This window comes from Etheostoma spectabile, chromosome 9, assembly GCF_008692095.1.
Source record: "Etheostoma spectabile isolate EspeVRDwgs_2016 chromosome 9, UIUC_Espe_1.0, whole genome shotgun sequence".
Taxonomy (NCBI): Eukaryota; Metazoa; Chordata; class Actinopteri; order Perciformes; family Percidae; genus Etheostoma; species Etheostoma spectabile.
This window is the reverse complement of record NC_045741.1, coordinates 16,332,092-16,349,044: the sequence shown is the minus strand read 5'-3', so window position 1 is coordinate 16,349,044 and position 16,953 is coordinate 16,332,092. Positions and strand designations below refer to the sequence as shown.

Here is a 16,953-nt window from a genome sequence, read left to right as displayed (position 1 = left end):
ACCACTGAAAAATACATAAACAGCAGAAATAATTATAGTAGTAAATACGGCACACAGATCATACACACACAAACAGGAAATATACCACATGGGCATGCAAACAAACAGACAGAAATCTGTTTGTCAATTTTCTAAAGGACAAAGAAACATGCAGGCATGAGCATTGCCCAAGCATTGCCCTTCAAATGCACATGCTCAGCCCTGTGTCAAATAGCGACTTTTATGTAATTGAACCACTGCCCCTCGAAATATCTGTGCTTGTGCATGCTGCAGGGAAAGACACTTTGAACATCTGTGGTGTGTGTTTCTGTGAAGCCAGTGAAAACAGCAGCTAAATATTTAATGGGCCTGTCTGATGGTCATAATCGCTTTTAAGAACAATAGATGAAAACAAAGGGCACCAGTGAAAAACTGCACCAGAGGTTAAAGCCACATCTCAGAGTGACAGAAGAGGCTGGTTAGAGGGAGGTGAGGAACGGAGAGGGAGTGAATGATGAAATAAAGGGAGAGGCACTCAAACAATACACGATGGGTGACTACCAATGTTAAGTGGGACTGCCATTTGTATCTGCGGTCCCATGACAGACTGTGCACTTAAGAGCTATTTTTGTAGGGAGACATAGAGAAAGAAGTATACCTACAGCCTGCACAGCTGTGGAATAATGCAAAGTTAATCTAATGTGATGTATTGTAAATCTTTTGACATATCATTTTTACAATTTTAATCACGTACCGTAGATTTTTTGCCAATACATAAACTGCTCTTGATTTTGTTCAACACCCCCAACAGCACATATTGTGCGCTCATTTGAAGTATCGGTTCCAATACGGACAACCACATTTTGCGAGGCAATCATCAAATTATGGTTTAATTTGCCGAGGGTCAGCAAATTAATGTGTCAGACATTACTAAACTGGGTCACACTTACACAAAGTAATCTACAGACATTAAAGTACATTTGTAATCTACAGACATTAAAGTACATTTGTCATCTATGTGTCTCCTGTCAGTCTTGCCTCTTTTGCAGAGGGAGTACGCCTGCAGTCATGGATGAGATACACCTGCTCATGACCACACTAAGAAGGATTAAAAAAAACACACAGTATTGAGCTAGAGAGGTATCAGGTGGCAATCTTAACAGACCTATGTGCAAAATGTATTACTTTCATTTCCAGGGCTAAGGGGCCTGAACATAGGGAGTAGATACAGAAACGTCAATCAAACAAAACTCGTCATGCACAGCAGAGCAGAGAATGGGAGGAGAGAGTTTATCTCTGTGATGTCAGATGGATGTGGAGATAGCTCAGTAATGGAGGGATGGTTGGTCGAACTGCCAGGACTGGACAGGTCCAAGTGGATTTTGCTGGTTTGTAGCCATTCACAAAGCCAGACGGCACTGATATTGCTGAGCAGCGGGATGTGGTGCAGTATAATCACTTGGGAGCTATCCATTAATCATTACATAATTCATTATTAAACATTATGTATAGACTTGAAGATAATTGAACATATTTAGCCTACATTTTTGCGGTTGTAAGTAATTTTTAAACCAATACACACATTTTCTTAGTGATTATTATTTTGTTTTATATAAAACACAATGTGCAATTTCTTTAAAGGTGTCAGGTTGACTCCAGACACAGATACTACCAAAAGGCTATAGGACGCAATTAAGTGGAAAGTGTTTACAATATTTTTCTGCATTTTCAAATGAGAAAACACCACTTATTATGCATTTAAACCTTAATAATATGGTATTGTGACATATTATCATCATTATTAGTACCTTATTTTATCAGCAGTAAACAGCTAAGCACTTTATGTGAAATGAAATGGACAAATTATTTGATCACTATGATCATGTTCGACAAATTATTTATAAAAATCACAAATCTAATTGTTATTTTACAAAATGTAAATTACTTAGCATGTAGAACTTCTTTTTTTTGTGGAGAAAGGTGCCAGTTATTAACAGTTAACTTATATGCTTGTTTTTTTCAAAACTGAATCTAATGTAGCTCAGTGTATATTCTTTCAGGTAGACCTAACTTTTAATGATGCACTCCTAAATCAATTCAGCTGTTATGCAAATAAAGGTACTTTTTGCTGTGTATAACTGTAGCATACATGCAACTAGTCTCCTGATTTAAAATATAGCTTAGTGTAAATTTTTTCAGGAAGACCTAATTTAATAAATGCTCTCTTATGGAATCAGCTGTTGGAGGAGTTCACCTTCCTGCTGAACCAATCAGAATCATACACAAACTGCGAGGGCCAATCAGAGTCACAACCCTGCTTTAAAAAAATATCTTTCTCCCTTTGCCATTCAGCTGTTGTTGCAGGCAAAGAGTGCAAACCTCCTCCTTCCCTTCCACCTCCAATCATCTACTCCAGCTGACCGGTCCGAAGCCTCTTTTGGTCTGGTCTTTGGGCTCCTTTGACCGGTGACTAGATTTCATTGGGGGGTCGGATGGTTCTCTACCCCAACATAGATGTACAAAAGATTGGTATAGCGATGGAGTCTAATCGCCAAACACTTTGTACATTTTATTGAGCTGTACAATAAATCTAATTTGCATATCTGCAAACATGTTTCTCCTGATTGAATATTGTTTAGCTGAGATCTTCATTTCATAATTTACGAAGCCAATGCAAAAAACTTTTGAAGTCAGAGCCGAGGAGAGAGCAGCGCATAGAGGAGACAAGAGGGACATGTAAATAACTAGACATGAAGAGAAGAGGAAGGGAGAAACAACACAGGCAACCAGTGGGGATTGGAATAGTTTGGAGCTGAAGAGAGAGAGCTTGAGGAAACAGAAAGAGAGAGGCACAGAGAAACAGAAGCACAGAGAAAAGAAGGGAGAGCTCAAGAGGCAAAGACACAGAGAAGAGGGATGATGGACAAGGAACAGGAGGGGAGAAAATGAACTCAATTGACATGAAACAAGAGCAGGCAGCCAGATAACCAGAGGGCTTTTTTTTCTTTGTGTCAATTAAACAGCACTTTACAAAGGTATACAGGAAGAGGAAGAAATGGCAGAGGATGTAGTTGAGCTGAGATGGCGGAGAGGTCGACAATTCAGCTCACCCTGTCCTTGTGCTGTCCATCTTTTAGAGTGTTTTAGAGCTCACAGCCTGGCTATTGGTGCTGCACTGAACTGCTTTTCTTTTCAAACAAAGGAGACTAAAAGCACCGACTAGGCCTCCCATGCTTTCTCACTGACCGTAAAAGTAGGAGGGGGGGGGGAAAGATGACATGGGAAGAAAGCATGCCTGCCATCACTGGGAACGTGAATCACACTGATGAACTGCACAGCTTTGAAAAATTGGTAGTTCTATTTGGGGTTTGTCAAAGGTCTGACTGATTTATTTAGCGCAAAGTGATGTAAAAGTAGGGTTCTCCATTTCAGACAAGCAGGACATGCTAGGGGCAATTGGAAGGAGGTTATGTGTGCATTTCTTGCTTTTTTGACTCCAGGGGCTCAGATATGTAAAAAGGAAAGGGACAGGTGGGAAAGAAAAGGACAGAGTGGGAGGTAAAGAGGTCAGAAGACAGGTGGATGAAGGAAGAGTGAGAGGGACAGGGGCAAAAAGTTTGAGAGAGCAGGGAGCAGATGGAGAATAAGAAGCAGATAGGTTCACCTCTAATTAGATCGCCTGCCACACACTACGCCACAAAGCAATGCACCTCCCAAGGACATGAATTAGACAGAGAGCCAACTCCGTCAGAGGAAAGCCTGCCAGCACTTAGCCAGGCCTCATAAACAACCAGCTCGCATTTGTCACTTCCTCTTCACCCAACAAAGCGACAGCAGAAATAAATTACCTTTAAGCAGACCTCGCCCCTCCTCAGCATCCTGTTCTTGCCTCAGCAGCTGGTTTGAGCTTACAGCGCAAGCTGATGGACAGCAAAGTGGTAAATGTCAGGTAGAAGACTGTGGCCTTAAGTTAGTTGTCACAGCCAGCATAAAAGTCCTCCTCCTTGCATTCATACTGCGTCATTGATCATTTAGATTCACACATTCACTCCTTATTGGAGGACTTTCAAAGAGTACAACAGATTGATTTCCTACATCAACGAACAAGCATGCAGTGCCCTGAGAACAAAAAAACAACATGTGACCATAACATGATCAGGACATGTAAGAACAAAGGAAAGAACTACAAAGGAAAATAAATGGAGTGAGGCAAATAAAGAGAATACTTTGGCAGGATGCGTTCAAGCTGCAACCAAAATCAGAAAATAATCATTAGCAAGGAAAGACAGTAAAGACAGCTGGAGTTAAACAACATCCTTGAATACTGAGAGTTTGGCACGATGAAAATGGCCCTGCGTAAAAAAAGAAAAAAATGGCTTGCAGGGTCTCTCTGGGTGTTGAACAGAACAACAAAGCGTGTTCCTTGTGATGACAGCAAAAGACAAAAATAAATTATTTTCCCAAACACTTTCTCCTGTGATTGGAGTCAGAATTCAGACATGGTGTTGTGAGAGAGTGGAGGGAATGTTAGGATCCCAGCCCCACATCTGTTAAAAGGTCTAAAAGATCTGACTTGAGTCATGGCGTACGAAAGAAGATATATCTGAGTAATACACAAGAATGCTTACCCCCCCCAACCTCTATCCCCCCCAACTTCCTCCAAACCCTTGAAATCCAAAGCATGACCTGAAGTTGCTCCAAAAGCTCTCCATCACCCCTCCTCCTCCACCTCCTCCTCCTCCTTCTTGTCATTATGTATCTACTCCTCCACAGCTGTGAAACACTCTGCTTTTCGCCCCATATCCATGGAACATCCCTTGGAAAAAAAAAGAGAGGAAAGAAGCACAAGAAAAGAGGCAGGCTTCCCAAATTCCTGACATTCCAGTAATGACACACATCTATCATCCTGCACACTGCAGGAGAGGGATTGCAAATCACAGTGCACCTGGATGCATCAGCCAGAAGGGCCACCCATAAACCAATTTGTGTATGGAACCATTCACTAAGCACTGGCACCTAATGAACTGTCTTGTTGGTGTTAAACACCCCCCCGACACAAAAATTAGAGAATGAGAAAGGTATTTTCTTCCTATCTTCTCTGATTCTTCATCGCTATCATAGTAAGCACCCTGTTAGTGCAAGGAGTTTTGTTAGGGTTCTGCCGTTAAATGCTTCTCTTGAGCTAGCCTCTGGAGAAAACACAGGTTTGTTAATCAAGCGAAGGCAAAACAATTACTAGAATCCGATAATCAATGGCTGTGGACCAACAATTAATCCGTGGTGGCTGCTTCAGACGACGACAAGTGCTGGGTTCCTACTAATTAAACAGAAACCTGCTGGTATGCTATCGTCAGCTAATAGCTATTCCGCTCTACCGTTTAGCCCATCTGATTAGGCTGTTTGACACAGCCAATGTAATAGCTTTTACTAAGTCCTTTTTCCTTTTTCCTACTGCATGCTTGCTGAAATACTGCTCCATCCTTTAAGGTTGCTTCTCTATTTGTAAGCTGTGAGAAATCAATGTGTCTAATTGACAGATAGTTTGTGTTGTAATATATGATTGTGATTTTAATTATAATTTTAAAAAAATTACTACTGTATGCAGCACTTATGACAAAATACACAACATGGATTAAAGATGTTAAATCAAAGATTTAGCTCATGTCCAAATTGTGGAAATTTGACTAAACGCCCTGTTATGTTTCAGCAAACGCTTTGGAGAGGTCACAAGGGGTTAGCGCCTGGGATATAAGGATGTACCCTCTTAAAATGTACCAGCTGTAATCACCACACCGTGCAGATGGACATTTCAATTCCAGTTGTCTTCCGCCGGATCACAAATTGTGATTCGGCAGCAGGAGATGGGTGAAAAGCCTAATAGGTAATATTCCTCGCACCCTGGGGGAATGGGTGCGGGGAATGATAGCGATAGGAGGAGAGCTTGATAGTGAATGCTGGGGGAATCAGGTAAGACAAAGCTACCCAGATTTATGAGAGCTGAGAGTGAGCTTCTAATAGCAGACTATAGTTTGACAGCTTTATGATATGCAGCTCTGACCATCCATGTTTCAGTATGTTGCAAAAAGAAAAGAAAAAAACCTTGAGCCCTCAGTGAGATCTGCTTATTGAATTAAATTATCTTGTCCAAATCATATTGCTCAGTTTATTTACTCCACAAAAAAGAAAAGCTATCAACTGAACTGGAAGATTTTCCAACAAAACCTAACACTGAACACAAGACAAACTGTAGCCTCACTTTTGTGTGTGTCTGTGTGTGTTTGTGTGTGTGTGTAAAGCATGGCATTAAAGGTGAGTGTAGCAGACATTATGGTCAACTACACACATGTCTCCACTTAGCACAATTGCAACTATAACTCTGCCATGATCAATAGTTACTCATTACTTGCTTTAAAAAGTTCCCATTCTGCACCCTCTTCCTATACATCTATTCCTGCCTCATTTCCAGTCATCTCTTCCTCTTTGTCTCATCTATAAATCCAGCTTGTTTCATGCTTTCCGACATTGTCTAGCTAATCTCTCCTTTCCTACCTCCCTTTCCTCTGTTCCTATCTTTTTCTTTAGCTCTCTTATGTGACCTCTCTTCTGACGTCCATTTCTTATTTCCTCCTACATTTCTTTTCAGTGTTTCTTTCATCTACTCATTACTTTCCTTCTCTCCCTTTTCCCCATCCTTCTTTTATCATTATTTCTTCATTCTATTGTCCCTCCATGACAACTCGATTCTCCTTGCCACCTTTTCTTCCTCTCCCTTACCTTCTATTCAGTGTTTGCATTCTTCCATGAATTCCTCCCTCTGATCTGCTCTGTTTCAGCTCTCTCTACCTCAACTAACTTGTAACCCCTCCTTACAAAAACTCCCTATTCCCATTCTTTCATGCATCTCTACAACATGTGCATCCCATCTTTCTCATCATTCCCTCAACTCACTTTCCTCTCCCTCTCGGTTCCTTCCTTTTTTTTCAGCCACCTCTTCTACTTTCTCCTCAACTACCTCTCCTTACATCCCTCAGTGTAATTTACCTGCCCTCCATGTCCCCTCCTTTCTATGTCCCTCCTCACATCTCTCTCTAGCCAGACCTCTCCTCCCATCTGCCATTTCTCCTGTTCCACCCTCTGTGTCTCCCTTGCTCTCCTGCAATCCACAGTTCACAGGTTTTCCCAGGGCACATTGTTGCATCCCAACGGAAGCTTGCGCAGCATTCTGCCATGAATAATTGAAGAGGCCCCACATGGCCAGGCACGCTCAGTCTAAATGGATTATTCTGGGATAGATCAATGCTGGCCTGTGAGGGTTTTATTAGGGCCTGCAGATGAAACGAACAAGGCCACCGCCAATACTCTCTCCTCTCTGTCTTAATTCTGCCCTGCTCTAGCATGACATCCTACACACCTCCTCCTTCCCTTTGCCTGCAATATCTACCCACTCCCAGTGATGCCCCCATCAGGCCACAAAAGGACCATGGCCAATGCCATACAGTACAGTATGAAGCATGCATTCTTTATGTTGCCTTTGACTATGATGCAGGCCACTAGTAAACGGGCGAGACAGCGTTTTGTTGTATCATCCTCACAGACCCCCACCGTCACCAGCATGGCAGGAAACAACCAGTGATACCCACTGTTGCCATGGGCAAGAAAGGAGGGGAGGGGGATGAAATGCTACTGTGACCTATAAGAGTTACGACCCTAGGGGGCCAGTGGTGGCTGCAGCGTTGAATATTCCTCCATAAGCTTTTCTCCCTGAGGAGATTTACAACTGTCTCATCCATTGACAGGTTTCCGTGTTGTCTGCCACTTCTTTTTTAGCTACAAAGCATGCATTAAAACACGTACACACCATTTAGTTACCAAACCATTGTGTGCTTTACACACTAAATAATCTTAACCCAGGGCTAGGAATTTACCCTGGGAGAACTTTTCACACACATTTTGTTGACAAAACCTTAACTCCTGAATGCTGCAATTTGCGTCAAACGTAATAGTCATTTTTGGATTCACCACTGGACAAAGCTAGACAAATATATATATTTTAGAGAGGGTGTGACTTAGATTTTCCAATGACTTTATCTCCTAAGTCCGTTGCAAATAAACGCCCATAAATCCACTTAGGAATCATGGAAAAAAAAAATGCTGCTTAGCCTATAAACTGCACAACTTACTGGAAATCGCCGTTTTTTAGTTTTATTAATTTATACTTGACTGTACATCCAGGGGTATACTGCCAAGTAAAACAGCTTAGCTTGTACACCATTTGTCATACTTTAAATGTTGCCAATTCACCAAAATGTAAACAAATATAGACATTACAGGGGTTACCCACAGCTAATTGACTACTGACTCTACAACATTGCACTTCCTGTGTACATCATCCAAAGCACTATGGGTAGTTGATGATTTTCCCTCAAACTGAAAAAAACCTAAGAAAATAATAGGAGTGAACCATCCAGTTATATTAACTTTCTTTTTTGAAAACCCATGTCCGAAACATTTAAAAAGCACAAGTGACACATTTCAAGAATCAGTTAACCATTCTGTGTTCTGTATTTTTCCCCATTGACAAATGAATGCTTTAACATTGCTTTCACATGGAAAACATGTCATAGAAAAGTACAGTTTTAATAGATAGGACATATTGGGCAGATTATTGTTTGCCTCACAGTGGACCCCCTTCAGTGATATGTCCCCTCTGACTGTGTATATTAGACTACAGCTGGGAACATTATTTGTTGGCATATTCTCAGGTTGTCTAAACACACACATTACCACTGCAGTTATCCCTAAGTAAAGAGCCTTAGAAAACATAGCATGCTGCTTTAACCTGAACTAAGACTCCCTGTCACCAGAGAAATTGAATCCTGACAAGGTTACATTTTCCTCACAATATACGCACTTTTGTGATTACTGTGAAATCAACGTATTCAACACTTTCACACAGGAAATAAAGCCACACTTCCTCCTGCCACTTTAACACTTTCACATTGCTTTGATTAGGATTGCTGCTGGCAGATAGAAATAGACATTGCTTTATTGAATGGTGTTTTGAAATGAAGCTCAACATATTTGACAGGGAGAGAGGGGACCTGAGGCTTTTAACCCCCCCCCATTCCCCACTTCCTGGGAATGGAGGAGAAATGTTACATTACTCCAGGATTGCCCGTCTTCTCCCTTACTGACATCTTGGGCGTGTACCAGGCAAATCTGTACACATCGAAGCCATTAAAGTGTCAAGCTCCACGGTGGGCTTAAACCAGGTCAGAATGTTCAGGGAATATTTTTTGCCCTCATTCTGGCAGTCAAGATTTCCTCTAAAGAGCTTAAATCTTAGCCATTTAAAATGACAAACCACTGTTCAAAAGATGCAAGGACATTTTCTTTCTCAATTGTCTGAATATATCAGCACTCATTTGCATATGGATTTGGGGACCATATGCTTCCTGACAAGATTTACTGTACAATATGGCACCGTTGGACAGAAGGCTGAGTACAAAAATGCTCTGTCACATTACACAACCCCTCCTTTGTTTTTCTTTAATGATTAACTCAATCTAAATTACCTCTGTAGCGCCAACTACTAGACTTAGGTTGTAGATGTCAATCATTAAATTGTTTTATTTACCTTTGACATGTATGAAGAACAAATGATTACATTTGTTTGCATCTGGCTCAAGGAGTAGAGGTAATGATGGAATGAGATGGGATACTTTGAAATTAACTTTTTGCAACTTAGAATTTCAAATGTTGCCACAGGCGGGGGAAAACATGAGAGAAAAAAATATCCGGCTGTTTAGCTGGTAGTGACAACTAACAAGCACTATCCTGGTAATTAGATTGCGGCATTGCACATGGGCAAAGCTCTCCATAAAGTGTGATAATGATTAAATATTTTCTTCTCTCCCTTTTTCTCTCTCTCTCACTCTCTCTCGATCCTTTCTGTCTCCTCTTGCTTTACATGTTTGGATTCTTTTAACAGCTCTGCAAGCCATCCGCGTCTGTTTCCATTTTGACTGCATAAATGACATGGCCACACACTTCTGCATTGTGGTCTGTAATGAGACTGCGGAATATGACTTATAGCTCATCTTGTAAATTTAATAAAAGTATATGTGCATGTGTGTGAGTGTAGTGTGTGTGTGTGTATGTGTGTGTGTGTGTGTGTGTGTATGTGTGTGTGCGTGTGCGTGTGTATGTGTGTGTGTGTGTGTGTGTGTTTGTGTGTGTATGTACATGTCTGTCCCTAGATACATTTACAATGTGTGACGACCATCTCTCTCATGCCTGAATCTTTGCTGTCCAACTGGTGACAGGTGAGCATGATTGAAGTGCATTTCTGCAGGAGAAAACAATGGATGCTTGGGCATGCCATCCAATCACCCATCTCATACATACAGAGAGGCTGGCTGATTGATGTCAAGTTAAGAAATGCACACAGTGAAATGCTAACCTGCCTCTAGAGCCACCTCACTAAAAGGTGACCTATGACGCGCTGCACTCTAAAAATGAAGGCTTCAAAATGAGAGTTTTGTAAATAAAATATTTTGTAATTTCTCTGAGACCCGGTGATAGTGTGGTTTTATATGTATAAAAGGTAAGGAAAGAAAAAAGTGAGGGATCACACATCACATAGCTCATAGCTTCTCAACAGGAAAACTTCAAGATATGAGTATCAATGATGAGCCCTTTTAACCAAGTGCTAATTTGAGCGATCCTGTTGTTCATTACATTCTATTTCATGGTTGTTCTTCAAGAAATAATAGCTTAATTTCCTTGAAGTAGCACCTTAAAGTCCTTACTTGCTCCATTAAGATCTTAAAAGAACTGACAATGAACGACATTTTTTGAAGTGTGTGGCCTCTGTGCATGTCTAACATGGGCATTTGATCGCTTCATGAGCAAACGCTGGGTGAGGCAATGCTTCATAAAATGTGTCCAGCCCATTAGGTTTGAGACTGCAGTAATAGCTGTCCTTCCACCGGCCTGTCTGTGGAATAGAGTGAATGACTCCCTCCTGTAGTAGTAATCATTGGGTGGCACATTGTCATTTAATATCTGGAAAAGGACTGGAGAATACAGAAACAACTGTGCTGATGTAGGCATAAGAATTATAATTTAAACTGAAATATTAAATCTTACAAATTGTAGCCTAAATTCCCACGGGTGCTGTCGTGCTTAAAAAGATGTGACATCACAAAGACAGGCACAGAGTGTATGCAAATGTGTTTGTGTGTGTTTGTGTGTGTGTGTGTGTGTGTGTGTGTGTGTGTGTGTGTGTGTGTGTGTGTGTGTGTGTGTGTGTGTGTGTGTGTGTGAATATGTATCTTCTGTGTACACCAACTCATGCATTACATCATTTGTTTCATCACTTTGGTTCAGCTCTACATATTTTAATGTCTTCCTTGCATGAGGCCAAACTTTCTTTCTGTAACTCAAAAAAAAATTGAATGAAAAATGGAAAAGGCAAAACTCAAGATGGTTGCCAGAATAAATCTGCGGTAGCATAAGTCTAAATATAATTTAGAAAGGACTGTGTGGACTATTTCCAGAGAGGTTGGGTGCAGGCGAGGGATGTGTGCTCCCTCTCATACAAATCCAGTGGTGGATGTAACCTGCTTGGCCAACCCGGCCTTGCCCTGATGTTGCTGGGCATATCACTGTAAGTGCATGTGTGTGTGTGTACGTGTGTGCGCACGCGGGCGGGTGTGTTCGCGCGCGTTCACGTGTGTGTGTGTGTGTGTGTGTGTGTGTGTTTGTATATTGAGGAGGGGGGAGGAGGTGTTACTCCAGATTTCTCATGTGACGAAGCATTACAGGGAATTGTAATACACAGCAACATCATAAATTTGATTACATTACATTGCACTGCAAGCCTGTGAGCCATTTCCTGGCACCATAAAAACTAAGTTACCACGGGTACAAAGAAAAATGAATAAAGCTATTTTCTTTTAACAACCCCGGCGCAGGCGAGATATTGTTCTCTCCTCTGGCTTTTATGAGCTTTGCAGACGCGCGATGCGCTCCTTGCGAACGAAACAGAAGACGGAACAAGATGGTAAATGCACAACGTCGGGGCGAAATAGACTAGATGGTTATGTGGCAAACGTTTCAACATCTACCACTAAATAAAAATGTGCTCCTCAGATATTATACATTTTCTCCAATGCTTTAATATAATGAATCCAAATGATGTAGAAAGTGTCTGCATGGTTTTAGACGTAGCCTATAGATGCAATGGGCACACATAGGTCTCTTCTACTCCTTTTAAATCGTTATCATTATGGTATATCATTTTTGGTCCATGGAGCCTTATAATTTGGCAGCAGATATGTGTTCTTTCTAAGAACCATCATAAAACAGGTAGGCTTAGCGAAAAATAAAGACAATGTTATTTTAAAATGATGACCGATTTGGAAGTTTGAAACTGAGGTCTTATATCAAATCTGAGAGTCCAGCATTCAACAAGGGGATCGCCAGCACTTAGATAAAGTCAGTGTCATTGCCGTGCTGACTCCAGCTCGGTGGGACTGTGGAAAGCTCGATCTGCGCACCTCGAAATAAGCCCAACTCCTTTAAAAGCCAATGACAACGCGGTGCCGAAAGGTAAATCCGGTCCAGGGATGTAAACCAAAACTACAGTAGGCTGTTCTCAAAAGTCCAACATGTAGACCTAAGGCTTTGACATCACATCAGACAACCGGTCCGCGCGCGCGCGTTCACTCACGCACACACACACACACACACACACACACACGGAGAGGATCCACTATCGAAAATTGAATTTCCGAGTGATGCCCGAAAGAACAGAATGTCTCACGATCTACTTACTGGCATGCTCATATCAGTGAATTCTAATGCAAAGCTTCTCACGGTTGACTTGGCTAATGAAGCACCTCCCTGTGGAGATGCACTTGTTAGATGGAACCCCCCCAACCCGCACACACACACACACACACACACACACACACACATCTCCGACTGAAAAAAATGATTCAGAAATATGCGTTATGTTCCAGAGCTATACAAGAGTGAGATACATTCTTCAGAATCTTTATTCTTCTCTCTGTTACAGAACCACCCACGTTTCATTTATTTGGGGAAATAAATTGTAATTAACTCTCAGTGGCGAAAGGAAAGGGAAGCCGTCGTTCAGAACGATGGATAGCGTCGTATTCAAGCAGCAGCTATGCTCAGCAGCGGCGGCAGCAGCTTTGCGGTGGCAGAGTCGGGTCTCCCGCTGAGTCCGGGACTACCGATCATCTCTCTCCATTGAACAAGCCTCTTTGCAGTATTCTGAAATGATGCTTCTCTTCGGGCACTTGCCTGCGTCTCTGTTCGAGTGTTAAAACGGCAGAAGAACGCACATCTCGCACGCTCAGACACCAAATCCCAACAGAACAATTTGTTTTTCAAGCGTTTATGAAATGGAAAAGCCGTGATTGAAATTCCCAGCTCTTGTACAAAAAGAAAAAGAAAAAAATTGCTGGCAGATAAAAGTAGCTGGACAGAGTCGGGAAAAAAAAGACAGGGAAGTGTGCCTACCTTTTTGTCAGCCTCGGAGTTCCCCTTTCTTTCTTCTCAGCTTATAAACCCTCACATCTTCATGATTAAAAGAAACAATAATCCCCGGGTTTGTGTTAAATGTGTGCGTCCCTGCTGCAGGTCCAGTGAGGAGAAGTTCACGGTTTCCTCTGCCGGGTTAAATAATGTTTTTAATAATATCCACCCCGACAGCGCAGGTTGCTCAGGACGCGTCTGGGTACGGCAAGAGGAGTCGCTCCCTCCCTCAGCAGCAGCAGCCGTGCGCACTTGGAGAAACCAGAGCTCTGTCCGCGCAGGGAAGCTGAGAGAATGATGTCATGCGTCCGGCCCTCCCTTTTCAGCCACCCCTCAACTCACGGCTCTCTCCATCTTCTCTCTCCCCTTATCTCATCGTCCCCTTCTTTCTTTATGGCACGTTGTTTTAACATTTGCAACGACTAAGACAAACAAATATACATCTAATAAATCACTGAATATTTAAATTTTGATTTAAGGAGACATTACTTTAACCAAATGGGATGCAAACAATATATTTCATTTTTTCCAGAATAAAAATGAACTATGTAGTCTTATACAATATCAGAACAATCTGCCATTTGTTTGTTGAGCGGCGTAAACCATCTTCCATAGGCTACGTTTAAATTTGGTTTCAAACTGGTGCACAAGGATGTATAACTTGCTTTTGAGAATGTGTTTTTGCAGTGCTCCACTTGACGTGATGAAGTCATGCCGTTCCCCCACGCCTCACCGAAGGTATCGTCCAGTAGCATCACCAGCCTGCCTTTACCCGGGATAAGAGTGGAGGTAAGGTGGCATGAAATGGACCAATACACGCTGCGCGTTGAGTCAAGACAGCCTCCCCCTCCCCGGTGCAGCCGGCGCATCTTAAAGATAAAGCATCTTATCTTCCTATCTATTATGGGGAAGGTTCATTGTCATATACTACACTCCAAATAGGGAGTACTTTCACAACTAACACTGGGTCTGTTTTTTTTTAGTAGGGATAATTAACTAAATGCATTTGTTGTCAATGGGACTATGGATGAATTTAATTTGTTTTAAGTTTTGTCATGCTGATTTCTTATTGTAAATACTGGAAAACTTGTAAAAACAAGTGATAGTTTTTTACTTCCTGGAGAATATCAAGTATTATTCAAGAAAACAAAAATCTCAATTTGAATGTTAAATCATTGAATATCTACATTTTTATGAAATAGGTAAGTGAATTAGAGTGACCAACAGCCTATTTTAACCCATAAAGTATCTTCAAATGCATTTAAATTCCTCACAAGGGATGAACAGGCTTGCAGGTATTTTCTGCATCCCGACTTTGCTGCTGGCTGCTTGCTGAAAGTAAAATACTGCAAGGGCGTTTAATCAATCAACTTCAGCTGCAGGTTTTACTTAATCAAATCTTTAAAGTGGCAGGGCTACTTTCTCTACTTCATATATTGGTGCACAAAATGCTCTCACAGGGACAAGCTGAAATGTAGCCCATTGCTGGAGCTTGGCCATTCATACTTCCCTTTAATGCATGGACCTTTTCCTTAAGGTTCATTCAACATTGAATAACACGGGTACCGTTATTCAATTTTCAATAAATTACTGTCATCTATCAGACCGTCCTTCCATCCATGCAGTTTACAGTATATTTTATGGTCCTACTTATCTGTATTCATGTAATGGTGGTGAGGGGATATAAACAGAAGACATGTGAACAGGACAGGTCATTGACTTGCCAATACATTACAGGGATAACACACAAACACATCCACACAGACACATTCACAGCTGTCGGCACCAGTGAGTCTTTAAGTCAATGGATCTTCATATTTTTCGATTGCAACACCCAGAGCAACAGTACGAACACCCATGTATCTGCTGAAGATCAAACCCTTGTAAGACCTTTAATATTAACGGATCCATTTATTTCCAAACATGACAGCTGAAACCTAGATGTGCAGTATATGTCATCCTTTAGAATTGAGCGGTTTGATGTACAGTGTGTCATATTAGCATACGCACAGCAAAACAAAAAGCTGTACTGTTAAAGATAAAACTAACCATTATTGAATTCTAAAGTGACATGCTCAAATTGTAATGTATAACATGAGGCCACTATTGCTAACATTAATGGATGGACTCTCCTTACAGGCATGTTAATTTAATAAAACCTGGATGCATGAAATATGTTATTGCTTACCTTAATCACAGTATGAGCACACACACATAGCTGGTTGTGCCAGATGCAAATATAAATCACACTCAGCCGCTCATCTTGAGTCAGTGCATGGTACCCTCTACATAGCCACTTCCATTCTTAAGTTGTTTTTTTTAACATTTAAAAAGAAACAAGAAAACCCATAAATGTTCAAAGTGATTGACCATGTGAGACACAGATATTGTCATTATAATATGTCATAAGTGGATATTTTGGCAACAATGAAAAGTCCTCCTGATATTAAGAGAATTGGCTGAAACATGACGTCCACGGTTTTTTAAAGATGGTAGACCTCAGGAGATTCCCGTGTCATGGCCTGGTGGACCAAAGAGACAAGAATGCATACACTAAAAGGTGGAAACCACCCTACAAGAGCCAACAATTTCAAAATCTGCAGACCCAGTGGGGATCAGACGTCTAACTTTGGAAGTATTGAAGCTATTCTCTCTTCACTGAGACAAGACCATGTGTGACCTTTAAGCCCACCTAAAGCATTTTAGTTGCCTAGACCGATAATTTGATTGTCCTTTGCCTCAGTCAGTGAAGGGGCATCAGGCATTGCGAGCAAAAAGTCAACATGGTTAAATTTAGGATTTTATAAGTGAGCTTGTTGTCACTATATTGTAGGATCTAGCAATTATGTCCAGCTGACTCAGGTTGTGTAAATGTGTGCTTTTGCTGTGTTCTCATATTTCATGCTGTTGAATATTGTAGTCCATTCACATCTAGGTTTTCTAATTTGTTTTTAAGAAAGTAATATGTAGTATACGGTGTGAAACAGAAATTCTCTTTTTTTAATCAAGGAACAGGTTGCATATTTTGGAGTTTTTTTTACAATTTTCCATTACAGGTGGCATTTGAAGAGGCAACGTTACTGCAACGTTAATTTTTATGTATACATGAATTGAATTTAAATCAGTAAGACCAATCAATACCACAGTTAACATAATATTCTCGCGGCAAAATGTTTGATGCAACCTTGCCATGCCTGCAAGGATAAATCAGAAAGAACAGCAGAAGTGACAAAAGTAACGACAAAAGGGAATGTGTCTCAGCTGCAGCTGCCATTTTCAGGGTTAGCATTAACAATGAAAAAGGCTATAGCAATCCATTCCATTGGTTTCTAATACAAATCTATCTCAGTTACAACATTAGATAGAGTGTGACACGTTTCCGAGGAAACTGGCAAGTGAGAACCC

At 41.2% G+C, this 16,953-nt stretch overlaps 1 protein-coding gene across 20 annotated transcripts in view; it reads right to left on the bottom strand.

Moving 5' to 3' along the window:
• ptprsa (protein tyrosine phosphatase receptor type Sa) overlaps window positions 1–13,799 on the bottom strand; it is a 241,274-nt gene extending 227,475 nt beyond the window's left edge. For 12 of the 20 annotated variants that reach the window (XM_032526600.1, XM_032526609.1, XM_032526605.1 and 9 more), the window contains exon 1: window positions 13,534–13,799. The gene's annotated coding sequence lies outside the window, so the exon portion shown is untranslated. The remainder of the gene's footprint in view (window positions 1–13,533) is intronic. The other 8 variants (XM_032526614.1, XM_032526620.1, XM_032526621.1 and 5 more) reach the window with 2 other exon arrangements.
• Window positions 13,800–16,953: the final 3,154 nt, after the last annotated feature.